Here is a 13,252-nt window from a genome sequence, read left to right as displayed (position 1 = left end):
GCAATAGATGGTATAAAATACAGTATATACATATGGGATGAGAAATGCAATATATGTAAACATTATTAAAGTGACTAGTGATCCATTTATTAAAGTGGCCAATGATTTCAAGTCTGTACGCAGGCAGCAGCCTCTCTGTGCTAGTGATGACTGTTTAATAGTCTGATGGTCTTGAGATAGAAGCTATTTTTCAGTCTGTCGGTTCCAGCTTGGATGCACTTGTACTGACCTCGCCTTCTGGATGGTAGCGGGGTGAACAGGCAGTGGCTCGTGTGGTTGTTGTCCTAAATGATCTTTTTGGCCTTCCTGTGACATCGGGTGCTGTAGGTGTCCTGGAGGGCAGGCATTTTACCCCCGGTGATGCGTTGTGCAGACCGCACCACCCTCTTAAGGGACCTGCGGTTGTAGGCGGTGTAGTTGCCGTACCAGGCGGTGATACAGCGTGACAGTATGCTCTCAATTGTGTGTCTGTAAAAGTTTATGAGGGTTTTAGGTGACAAGCCAAATTTCTTCAGCCTCCTGAAGTTGAAGAGGCGCTGCTGCGCTGTTGCGCCTTCTTCACCACCCGATGCACCATTTATTGTCAACACAGCAGTCTAGTGACTAATTGTTGATCAGTTTTGTAACTGTGTGGGTGGACCATTTCAGTTTGTCCTTGATGTTTATGCTGAGGAACTTAAAACGTTCCACCTTCTCCACTGCTGACCCGTCGATGTGGATAGGGGGGTCCTCCCTCTGCTGTTTCCTGAAGTCCACAATCATCTCCTTCATTTTGTTGACGTTGAGGGAGAGGTTGTTTTCCTGACACTACACTCCGAGTGCCCTCACTTCCTCCCTATAGGTTGTCCCGTCATTGTTGGTGATCAAGCCTACTACTGTTGTGTTGTCTGCAAACTTGATGATTGAGTTGGAGGTGTGCAAGGCCATGCAGTCATGGGTGAACAGGGAATACAGGAGGGGGCCGAGCACACACCCTTGTGGGGCCCCAGTTTTGAGGTTCAGTGAAGTGTAGTTGTTTCCTACCTTCCCCACCTGGGGGCGGCCCGTCAGGAAGTCCAGGACCCAATTGCACAGGGCGGGGTTGAGACCCAGGGCCTCAAGCTTAATGATGAGCTTGGAGGGTACTGTGGTGTTGAATGCTGAGCTGTAGTCAATGAACAGCATTCTTACATAGGTATTCCTCTTGTCAAGATGGGATAGGGCAGTGTGCAGTGTGATGGTGCTTGCATCGTCTGTGGACCTATTGGGGCGGTATGCAAATTGAAGTGGGTCTAGGGTGACAGGTAAGCTCCCACAATCTTATTATTATCAAGTTCTCTCAACCAATCATAAGTCATTTGTGCCAGTGCAGTACATGTTGAGTTCCCTTCTCTATAAGTATGCTGAAAGTCTGTTGTTAATTTGTTTACAGAGAAATAGCATTGTATTTGGTCAAACACAATTCTTTCAGCAGTTTGCTAAGAGCTGGCAGCAAGCTTATAACCAGTAAATAACCAGTAGACTGCTTTACCACTGTTGGGTAGCGGAATTACTTTGGCTTCCATCCAAGTTTGAGGACAAGTATTTTCCTCTAGGCTCATATTAAATATATGACAGATAGGAGTGGCTATAGGAGTCAGCTACAATCCTCAGTAGCTTTCCATCTAAGTTAACAATACCAGGAGGTTTGTCATTATTGATCGTTAACAATAATTTTTCCACCTCTCCCACACAAACTTTACAAAATTCAAACTTGCAATGTTCATATTTTTTTATTTGTCTTTTTATGCATGAATACGATGGCTCACTGTTTGTTGTTGGCATTTTCTGCCTAAGTTTTCCCACTTGGCAAATGAATAAATCATTAAAATAATTGGCAACATCAAATGGTTTTGTGATGAATAAGTCATCTGATTCGATGAAAGATGGAGCTGAATTTGTCTTTCTGCCCATAATTTCATTTAAAGCACACCAACGTTTTTTCCCACCATTATTTATACCATTGATCTTGGCTTCATCATACAGTTTCTTCTTCTTTTTGTTGAGTTACATAATTAGTTTCATAATTTCTCAATATGCAGTAAGTCAGACAGACTTATTAGCCACTCCTTTTGCTCCATCTCTTTCAACCATACAGTTTTTCAATTCCTCATCAATCCATGGAGCCTTAACAGTTCTAACAGTCAGTTTCCTAACTAAGCATTACAGGGATATGGCTCTGAATATATACAGCATCACCTTCCCCATAAGCGTTTCTGTCTCTTCTATAGATGTTATATCCTTGTATTGCTACTGCTGTATCATCAAATTAATAATCTAAGTGAGTCTCAGAAATGGCTAATATATGAATGTTATCTGATGTTAGCAATTTATTGATTTCATTAACCTTATTTATAAGGCTACATATATTAATATGGGCAATTTTCAGCCCTTTCCTTGGTAGCTTATCAGAGATAGACATTATATGCAAAAGATCAAACAAAGCAAGAGAGAAAAAAAAACATTCAGCAGTCCATTAATCAATTGGTGTGTGTGTGTGTGTGCTGCGGGGTTGGAGCTATGAACCCACAGACTTGGATCTCTCATCCCTTCCAGGCTTCTTCCAGGCTTCGTCCAGGTCTCATGTGGGGATTCTGCAATTCCGTCCACCACCACGTTGTTCCGCCTTGATTGTCCCTCGAGATTTACCCGTCATTGTTATCATGGATTCACACACAGAACTGATGCCCTCTCTCAATGACTTACAGATTGCTGTCAACTTGCCGTTCTCCTGTTTCACCTCGTCGAGCTGACCCTGGGAGAACTGCAAACTGTTCTTCAGGTCCTGGACTCATTTTTTTGTTTAAAAGATCCTTCACCTGCGATAGGGAGACACCACTGTCCTCAACAATACTCCCGCCGGCTTTGGTCTTTGTCATCGTAGCTAGCAACGTAGGTTACGCTGTCACTTCTCGCAGTTCCACACATGGCAGGTCACAGGGAACACAAAAACAGCAGGGATCTAGACAGCCACAAACCCGGGACAATCCGCGGTCCCAGCCACAATGGCTAACCACGTCGCGGGCTACATTCAAGTCCTCAATGATCCCTGCTAGCTTGATAGGCAGCTATTAAGCAGCTAGGCTAGCTGCTACGCCAAATAGCTCCTCAGACCCGGCCTTGGTTGGCAGGATCACTGGACAGAGAGTAGCAGTCCCAGTAACTGATGTCAAATGCGTCGCGGGATCCAAACTAAAAAGTTAGCTAGCTACGAAGAAACTTTCCAATACACTTTCAAAACAACAAACTTCTCAAAACAACAAACCAAGTTCTCCCTTGTTCCGCGTTCAACAAGATGTGTTCAACAGGAACTTATAGAGAGACTTATAGAGAGATCCTTGATGAAAACCTGCTCCAGAGCAAACAGGACCTGACTGGGGTTAAAGTTCACCTAAGCACACAGCCAAGACAACGCAGGAGTGGCTTCGGGACAAGTCTCTGAATGTCCTTGAGTGGCCCAGCCAGAGCCCGGACTTGAACCCGATCAAACATCTCTGGAGAGACCTGAAAATAGCTGTGCAGCAACACACGCGATCCAACCTAACAGAGCTTGAGAGGATCTGCAGAGAAGACTGGGAGAAACTCCCCAAATACAGGTGTGCCAAGTTTGTAGTATCATACCCAAGACGACTCGAAGCTGGAATCACTGCCATAGGTGCTTCAACAAAGTACTGAGTGAAGGGTCTGAATACTTATGTAAATGTGATATCAGTTTTTAGGTTTTATAAATTGTATAAATAAAAACGTGTTTTTATGGGGTATGGGGTCATTATGGGGTATTGTGTGTAGATTGATGAGGGAAAAAACAATTTAATACATTTTAGAATAAGGCTGTAACGTAACAAAATTTAGAAAAAGTTGAGGGATCTGAATACATTCCAAATGCACTGTATATAGACATATACTGTATGTAGAAAAGGCCTATGGAGTTGGTGGAATAATCCTTTAATTCATGGCCACTTACTCAGCTGGGCCAGGGGCGCTTTAATTAGGTCAGGTGGCAATGACCGACAGATCTCATCCACATAAAAGGAGGAAAACGGCATCGCCTGATCTCGCTGCTTTCTCTTCCTTATCTCCTTCTGCTCGAGAAGTTCTGTGCGTCCATGAATCCACGTATGTCCACCGACTCTGTTACCTTTCATCTGAACTATCTGTTGCGATCGGGAGAGTGGGCCATCAGTTATTGTTTATACACTGCTCAAAAAAATAAAGGGAACACTTAAACAACACAATGTAACTCCAAGTCAATCACACTTCTATGAAATCAAACTGTCCACTTAGGAAGCAACACTGATTGACAATACATTTCACATGCTGTTGTGCAAATGGAATAGACAAAAGGTGGAAATTATAGGCAATTAGCAAGACACCCCCAAAAAAGGAGTGATTCTGCAGGTGGTGACCACAGACAACTTCTCAGTTCCTATGCTTCCTGGCTGATGTTTTGGTCACTTTTGAATGCTGGCGGTGCTCTCACTCTAGTGGTAGCATGAGACGGAGTCTACAACCCACACAAGTGGCTCAGGTAGTGCAGTTCATCCAGGATGGCACATCAATGTGAGCTGTGGCAAAAAGGTTTGCTGTGTCTGTCAGCGTAGTGTCCAGAGCATGGAGGCGCTACCAGGAGACAGGCCAGTACATCAGGAGACGTGGAGGAGGCCGTAGGAGGGCAACAACCCAGCAGCAGGACCGCTACCTCCGCCTTTGTGCAAGGAGGTGCACTGCCAGAGCCCTGCAAAATGACCTCCAGCAGGCCACAAATGTGCATGTGTCTGCTCAAACGGTCAGAAACAGACTCCATGAGGGTGGTATGAGGGCCCGACGTCCACAGGTGGGGGTTGTGCTTACAGCCCAGCACCGTGCAGGACGTTTGGCATTTGCCAGAGAACACCAAGATTGGCAAATTCGCCACTGGCGCCCTGTGCTCTTCACAGATGAAAGCAGGTTCACACTGAGCACATGAGCACATGTGACAGACCTGACAGAGTCTGGAGACGCCGTGGAGAATGTTCTGCTGCCTGCAACATCCCCTAGCATGACCGGATTGGCGGTGGGTCAGTCATGGTGTGAGGTGGCATTTCTTTGTGGGGCCGCACAGCCCTCCATGTGCTCGCCAGAGGTAGCCTGACTGCCATTAGGTACCGAGATGAGATCCTCAGACCCCTTGTGAGACCATATGCTGACATATGCACATTTGTGGCCTGCTGGAGGTCATTTTGCAGGGCTCTGGCAGTGCACCTCCTTGCACAAAGGCGGAGGTAGCGGTCCTGCTGCTGGGTTGTTGCCCTCCTACGGCCTCCTCCACGTCTCCTGATGTACTGGCCTGTCTCCTGGTAGCGCCTCCATGCTCTGGACACTACGCTGACAGACACAGCAAACCTTTTTGCCACAGCTCGCATTGATGTGCCATCCTGGATGAACTGCACTACCTGAGCCACTTGTGTGGGTTGTAGACTCCGTCTCATGCTACCACTAGAGTGAGAGCACTGCCAGCATTCAAAAGTGACCAAAACATCAGCCAGGAAGCATAGGAACTGAGAAGTTGTCTGTGGTCACCACCTGCAGAATCACTCCTTTTTGGGGGGTGTCTTGCTAATTGCCTATAATTTCCACCTTTTGTCTATTCCATTTGCACAACAGCATGTGGCATTTATTGTCAATCAGTGTTGCTTCCTAAGTGGACAGTTTGATTTCACAGAAGTGTGATTGACTTGGAGTTACATTGTGTTGTTTAAGTGTTCCCTTTATTTTTTTGAGCAGTGTAGTTATTAATGCGCAGCGCGGCTTGGAGCGCACGCTTCAAACATATGGTGTAATGTGAATGGTCAATGATCGCGGCCCTACGGATCATCATAGGCCAATTATGCAATCGATATGGTTAATATGTAATGAAATTGATTACATGTACACATGAAGACAATTGAAAGGGTGAAATGAGAAACGTCATTGTTAACTGATCGACTTTGATATCAAACTAAAGGGGATTATAGCTTGAATGACCATTCACTGTTTGTATTCTTTCATGATTTATGATAAATAGCTAAGAGCCTAAATGACTCACGGGTGTTTTACTATTGACTTCATAATGAACTGGATTGTTGAATTCCCTAATTATGTTAATAATGAATGATTGTTATGATTTGATCTTTGATTATGAATTTGATTGGATACTTGTTATTTGTTTCCTTTGTTATGCAGCACAGACTACTCAGTAAATATACCACTTTATGGTTAAAGGAATTCCTGCCTCAGTCTCATCCATTCTTCTGACACGTGACCACCTGTTCACCTTCACTGTCAGTCATCCTACCTGTCCAGCTACCCACACAGATTCCACTAATCTTTCACTGTACATACATACATACACATTCAGTACCGGTCTAAAGTTTGGAGAAACCTACTCATTCAAGGGTTTTTCTTTATTTTTACAATGTTTTACATTGTAGAATAATAGTGAAGATGTCAAAACTATGAAAAAAACACATATGGAATCACGTAGTAACCAAAAAAAAGTGTTAAACAAATAAAAATATACTTGAGATTCTTCAAAGTTTCCACCCTTTGCCTTGATGACAGCTTTGCACACTCTTGGCATTCTCACCAGCTTCATGAGGTAGGTGTGCCTTGTTAAAAGTTAATTTGTGGAATTTCTTGAAAGACAAACACACTTATGAGTAGACTAAAACAACTGGACACACACACACACACACACACACACAAAAAGGAGAGGAAGGTAATGTTTTCCGAGATGTTCTTCCTCAGAGGGAGAGTAGCAGGCTAGCGCCCTCGCACACTAACCTCTTCAGAACAGACACACAGACCCTTACTAACATTAATAGCATGTAGCAAGTCTAACATTAATGTTACAGTAAATTAATTAATAATGTTAATTATTAGATGGCAGATTAATAGAAATAAGTTCAAGGGTGAACTCTTATTTTTAAGGGAGAGGTTGTGCATTTGGCCAATGACAGACCTTCCACATTTAACCCCACCCACTTGTGAAAATCAAAATATCATGTTTTTTTTTTCATCTGCAAAAAACAAAGTAACAACCAATGTGTTTTGTGAACAAATTAAATAAAACATTTGAAAAAGAAAGAAAAACGTTGCTGACGTTTCCGTTTTACATCAGAAAACCATTGTCTAAGATGTACACGGACCGGGTCACAACCTTGAGTATCTGGCATGACAATAAAAAAAGTAACCACGGGAAGTACGTTGGCCATTTTAATTCATAAACATTAGGCCTCTACTCTCTGTAAAATTCACACTCACCTTATTGGATAAAATGCGGTCACACACGATAACTTAAATGTATTAGTTGGAGGACATGTTTAATTTTGCCTTGTTTATCAGTACAACGAAAATGTGTATTCCATCTGTCACAGTACCCAACCCTCTGACATACTATTCACGCAACAGTCTGGGAGCATCAGGTAAGCCTCAGAGCAGTACCCAGGTAGTAGTTCAGGGGTTTGTGCCTTGCTCAAGGCCACAATGGCAGAAGGGGTTGGAACCTGACCTGGATAAATAGTATATTCTAAATACTCTAACTAGCTGTGGTCGATGATTGAGCTTGCCTGGCACAATGGGACCACTGTAATAGTCCCAAAAGGGCAAACCACATCTTTCTGGCACTCCACTCCAGACAGGCTCAATACTATTTGAACTCAGGTCAGAGCAATTGATGGCATTGTAATGTGTTCAGTAACCTTGCCTGATACCTGAAGACATGTATTAGCTCCAATCAAATCAATCACATTTATTTTATGAAGCCCTTTTTACATCAGTGGTGGTCAGGAAGTGCTTTACAGATACCCGGCCTAACACCCATTGAGCCAGAAGCTTATGCCTTGGCTTTAGCTCAGCAGAGTCTAATACAGCCTTGTGGTGCACAGGACTAATCCAGTCAGCAACACCAGCAACAATACTGCTACTAAATACTGTAATGAAAAAATAACTTATTCTGGTATCTTTTGAAGTATTTTTAAATATTAGGTTATGGCACCTTTAACATTCACAAAGTGTTACCCAAATGATTTAGATAAGCAATTTGGGCGAGTTTCTTTCAACATGTTAGTATCACTTGTGAACCTGTACATCCCTGAGAGTGATGCCTGACTCAACATGTCTAATTGTTACTATCAGAGCCTTCTTGACTAAGGACTGCTTATATGGATGTAATGTGTGTGCATTCCCGTTGTACTTGCTAGGTGCAAACACAACACAAGTTTTAGAGTATGTTAATCTTCGAGGGTGTGACTTTTTAGGGTGTGACCAGATTTAAGACTCATTGTATACCAACCTACTTAGAGACAGTGCTGGGAAAGAATATATTTATATTCATATGACATTTCACATTCATTAAATCCCGAGGCATGGTCCGTGTCCAATATGTCTTGCCTACTACTTACTAAAAGTACATACTTCTGTGTACTACATATTATTTAGAACATACTGTTTAGTAAAACATATGCAGTAAGCAATGAATATCAACATACTAAGTTTATTCATACTGCGAAGGAATCTAATGCGTGATTTCCCGCCATTTGTTCATTTTGGTATCAGCTGTTGAATGTATGCATTTAAAGTATACACATGTTTTACCAGTGTCTGCAATGTTTTTCAAGAGACACTCGTTCTACAACACCTTGCTATGAAAGTAGCTTGCAACTTGAAGTTTTGTAATTTCATGTAAAGACAAAACATTTTCTGCTGGAATATTGATGTGCTTATAAAGACAGTGTAGCTACACTTTACCTAGCAACAATACAAATAAGTTCTGTGTAGAGGAGAACCACAGATAGAACAAGGAGCATACAAATCTTCGGTACAACTTCAGCTGTCCCAGAAATAGCATGGCATTCAATTCTATTTCTATGGTATTTTCTAAGGATTTGGCTGTCTAACCACATACCGACATTCACAGGTCTCTGGGTGAGGTTCTGTCTTCATGTACGTACAAGTGCAGTCAGGTGGCAGGAGGGGTGGAGTGCATGACACTTCACCCTGGATATGACACTGGATATGACAGTTTGCCTCAAGCCATGGGTCCAGCAGTAGCCTACAAAGTAATAAGAGAAAAGTGCAATTTGCTGAACTTATGTAGATATTCTAAACAAAGTGTTTTGATAACTTTCAAGTGCAACGGTTCCATGTAGAATAAACCATCCTTATTGTTCTGCTAATACAACAATGTGCAAATATTATAATTGTCTTTCAAACCAATACAGATACAGTACCTATTAGCATTTATTTCTGGTGGTAGACATTAGTCGTCATCCCTTCATTCGGTGTCCCATATAAGACAGTTTCCTGACATGCTTGAAGAACACACTCATTTTTAATAGGTCAGTAGCCAGTGATGCTGACGCCGTCACTATTTCCACATTCAAAACAACTGGGAACTGGGCACGCAGAAAATAATGGGAGAAACTCCCCAAATACAAATGTGCCAAGCTTGTAGTATCATATTCAAGAAGACTTGAGGCTGTAATCGCTGCCAAAGGTGCTTTAACAAAGTACTGAGTAAAGGGTCTGAAAACTTGTGTAAATGTGATATTTCAGGTTTTCATTTTTTATAAATTAGCAAAAAAATCTAAAAACCTGTTTTTGCTTTGTTATTATGGGTAGATTGTGTAGATTGATGAGGGCAACATTTTTTAAATACATTCTAGAAGTCTGTAACGAAATGTGGAAAAAGTCAAGGGGTCTGAATACTTTCTGAATGCACTGTGTAGCGAATGTGCCCACTCTTGTATTGGCACGTGTGCTCTAGCTAACAGCTAGCAGATACATTGTGGGTATAGCCTACATCAGGGGTATTCAACTTTTACTCTACGAGGTCCAGAGCCTGCTGGTTTTCTGTTCTACCTGATAATTAAGTGCACACACCTGGTGTCCCTAAATCAGTCCCTGATTAGAGGGGAACAATGAAAAAAATGCAGTGGAGCTGGCTTTGAGGTCCAACTGCAGCATCAATCATCATGTCACCAGAATAAGACCATCGATATTTATTGAAAGGAAAATCATACTCATCACTGTGCACTTTCACCACACTGTGAAGTACATCATAACTTATTTTATTTGTAGCCTAATAAACTGCATGCTTTCCCGAGTTGTATTGGGAGAACCACACAACATATCATCACATGAATCCAAGATTAATTATTTTTTACGTACTTTACTTGCATAAAAAGGGAAGCACTGCTCACACAGCCGCGAGCTGCCCAGTGACACCGGCCAAATAGACAAGCTAAATTACTTCTATACTTGCTTCGAGGCACGCAACACTGAAGCATGCATGTTAGCTTCAGCTGTTCCAGACGACTGTATGATCACACTCTCCGTAGCCGATGTGAGTAAGACCTTTAAACAGGTCAACAATCACAAGGCTGCGGGGCCAGACGGATAACCAGGACGTGTAGTCCGAGCATGCGCTGACCTACTGGCAAGTGTCTTCTGACATTTTCAAACGGTTCCTGACTGAGTCTAATACCAACATGTTTCAAGCAGACAACTATAGTCCCTGTGCCCAAGAACACTAATGTAACCTTCCTAAATGACTACCGACCCATAGCACTCATGTCTGTAGCCATGACGTGCTTTGAAAGGCTGATCATGGCTCACATCAACACCATCATCCCAGAAACCCTAGACCCACTCCAATTTCAATACCGCCCCAACAGATCCACAGATGATGCCATCTCTATTGCACTCCCCACTGTCCTTTCCCACTTGGACAAAAGGAACACCTACGTGAGAATGCTATTCATTGACTACAACTCAGCGTTCAATACCATAGGATGAGATGAGACAGCCTATAGGGAGAAGGTCAGAGACCTAGTCATGTGGTGCCAGGAAAACAACCTCTCCCTCAACGTGATCAAGACAAAGGAGATGACTGTGGACTACAGGAAAAGGAGGACCGAGCACGCCCCCATTCTCATAGACGGGGCTGTGGTTGAGCTCTTCAATTTCCTTGGTGTCCACATCACCAACAATCTATCATTGTCCAAACACACCAAGACAGTCATGAAGAGAGCACGGCAAAAACTATTCCCCCATGGGTCTACAGATCCTCAAAAAGTTCTACAGCTGCACCATCGAGAGCATCCTGAATGGTTGCATCACTACAGAGGGTAGTGCATACGGCCCAGTACATCACTAGGGCCAAGCTTCCTGCCATCCAGGACCTCTATCCAGGACCCGTTAAACCTCTGTGAAGTGGATTATTTCTATAGAACTCCTTCCTGCTTATAGGATGGCTACTTGCGACAGTAAACAAAACATATGTACAGGTAGAAATGTATTCATTTAGAGAAAACGTGTCATCTTGCGAAGAGCAACATCCCCAGTCAGTGTGTCAGTGTTTTGACCAATGATATACTTTTTTTTGCACACATCCCAACTAACGATTTGCAGTGACCCAATCGTAACGAATCCTAACTTGTATTTATCAGATGTGAATTGTACAACTTACCCTTACACAACACTATTTGGATATGTGAAATGTGATTTCAAGTTTCTGATTATTTATTGTTGTCTTAGGCATTGCCATCCTCCAATAACTAGACACACCCTAAACAGTCCTGGTTGATTTAAAACTGGTTTGGTTTGTCATTAGATTTCATAATATAAGATGGCAAGTTAATTTAAGCGTTGACTCACTCCCTGACATTTCCCTGACTTCTACTATGACGCTGAAAGGTGTTCTAGTTTCATTGAATCTGTTCTATTGAACATGCCATTACATCCACAATAAGGAACATCCTCCTTGTTTTATGTGTGAATGCCATGGTATGACATTAAAGATGAACAGTACATGCTTAGTTTATATTATAATTTTGTAGATGCTTTTTTTGAAAGCGAACCACAGTAGAGCATGCATATATTTTTGTGTGAAGGACTCTAGTGGGAACCGACCCTGGCATTGCAAGCTCCACACTCCACATAATGGTACATAATGGCTCTTGGAAAACTTGTAATGTTAGTTTACACCAATTCAGACATATAAGAATGCATTTTCAATGTATTTGGACCGGGCCTGTGTTGAACAATAACCAACCAGAACCTGATCATTTGGCGCCCTCTTGCTGTAGAGACAAAATATGACTACAATAGTGAAGTATTCTGACTGAAGTCACAAGCTCTGCTGATCGGCTACTGCGTAGCAACCAAGCGGTGCCATCAGCCCTGGTCTGCCCTAGAAAGCCTATGTAAATTACAATCGTCAGAGCGGCCAAAGTTGTTGTGATTCTACCAACAACGACAAGAAACTGCCATGTGGGGAAGTGTTTTGACTGATTTCATGTCAATGTAACGTTAAATATGTCTACAATTGGCTAGCTAGCTAAACAACTGTAACGATGTTTTGAGAGACAAGTGCTCATTGTGCAAACGTATTTTTGGTTGCACGTTGATAACAGGGGTTCTTAAACTTTTACACCCTGGGACCCAAATTAGAAATTCTGTTTTCCTGAGACCCAAGCTTATGAAAATATGCAACTATACTTAAATACTGGTACATTTCATTGCCCTTAAGCCAAAAACAATTAACAATGAAATACCCTTATAAATAGCTATGCATATTTATTTTTTCCCATTCAAAACACTCTACATCTGTCTAGGTTGGAACTGTTGTTGTTAAAATACAATAAATAATTTTACATTTTAACTGGAATAAACTCATTGATCACATCACACAGGTTGAGTTTTTGATAGTGCAACCCTAAGTAACAGTACAGATGAAAAAAAAAAGTATTGTTGAAAAAAAGTCTAGGTTAGAACTGTTGCTTTTAAAATACAATATATATTTTTTATTCTAAATAAATCACAGACAGTGTCACCAGCAAAGCACCATATCACCTCCTCCTCCATGCTTTACGGTGGGAAATACACATGCAGTGATAATCCGTTCACCCACACCGCGTTTTACAAAGACACGGCAGTTGGAACCAAAAATCTCCAATTTGGACTCCAGACCAAAGGACAAATATACACCGGTCTAATGTCCACTGCTCGTGTTTCTTGGCCCAAGCAAGTCTCTTCTCCTTATTGGTGTCCTTTAGCTGTGGTTTCTTTGCAGAAATTCGACCATGACGGCCTGATTCACAGAGTCTCATCTGTTGATGTTGAGATGTCTGTTACTTGAACTCTGTGAAGCATTTATTTGGGCTGCAATTTCTGAGGCTGGTAACTCTAATGAACGTATCCTCTGCAGCAGAGG

This window comes from Salvelinus alpinus, chromosome 29 (genome assembly GCF_045679555.1).
Source record: "Salvelinus alpinus chromosome 29, SLU_Salpinus.1, whole genome shotgun sequence".
Lineage (NCBI taxonomy): Eukaryota > Metazoa > Chordata > Actinopteri > Salmoniformes > Salmonidae > Salvelinus > Salvelinus alpinus.
This window is presented reverse-complemented; position numbering follows the sequence as displayed.